This window comes from Bison bison, unplaced genomic scaffold, assembly GCF_000754665.1.
Source record: "Bison bison bison isolate TAMUID 2011002044 unplaced genomic scaffold, Bison_UMD1.0 scf7180017863868, whole genome shotgun sequence".
Classification (NCBI taxonomy): domain Eukaryota; kingdom Metazoa; phylum Chordata; class Mammalia; order Artiodactyla; family Bovidae; genus Bison; species Bison bison.
Genome location: NW_011494440.1, coordinates 23,796 through 24,698, shown reverse-complemented (window position 1 = coordinate 24,698; position 903 = coordinate 23,796).

The window sequence follows — 903 nt, the reverse complement described above, 5'->3', positions numbered from 1 at the left end:
AAGGAAAGATATAAGTATCTGAATGCAGAGTTCCAAAGAATAGCAAGGAGAGATAAGAAAGCTTCCTCAGCAATCAATGCAAAGAAATAGAGGAAAACAACAGAATGGGAAAGACTAGAGATCTCTTCAAGAAAATTAGAGATACCAAGGGAACATTTCATGCAAAGATGGTCTTGATAAAGGACAGAAATGGTATGGACCTAACAGAAGCAGAAGATATTAAGAAGAGGTGGCAAGAATACACAGAAGAACTGTACAAAAAAGATCTTCACGACCCAGCTAAGCACAATGGTGTGATCACTCACCTAGAGCCAGACATCCTGGAACGTGAAGTCAAGTGGGCCTTAGAAAGCATCACTACGAACAAAGCTAGTGGAGATGATGGAATTCCAGTTGAGCTATTTCAAATCCTGGAAGATGATGCTATGAAAGTGTTGCACTCAACATGCCAGCAAATTTGGGAAACTCAGCAGTGGCCACCAGACTGGAAAAGGTCAGTTTTCCTTCCAATCCCCAAAAAAGGCAATGCCAAAGAATGCTCAAACTACTGAACAATTGCACTCATCTCACACACTAGTAAAGTAATGCTCAAAATTCTCCAAGCCAGGCTTCAGCAATACATGAACCGAGAACTTCCAGATATTCAAGCTGGTTTTAGAAAAGGCAGAGGAATCAGAGATCAAATTACATCTGCTGGATCATGAAAAAAGCAAGAGAGTTCTAGAAAAACATCTATTTCTGCTTTATTGACTATGCCAAAGCCTTTGACTATGTGGATCACAATCAACTGTGGAAAATTCTGAAAGAGATGGGAATACCAGACCACCTGACCTGCTTCTTGAGAAACCTATATGCAGTTCAGGAAGCAACAGTTAGAATTGGACATGGAACAACAGACTGGTT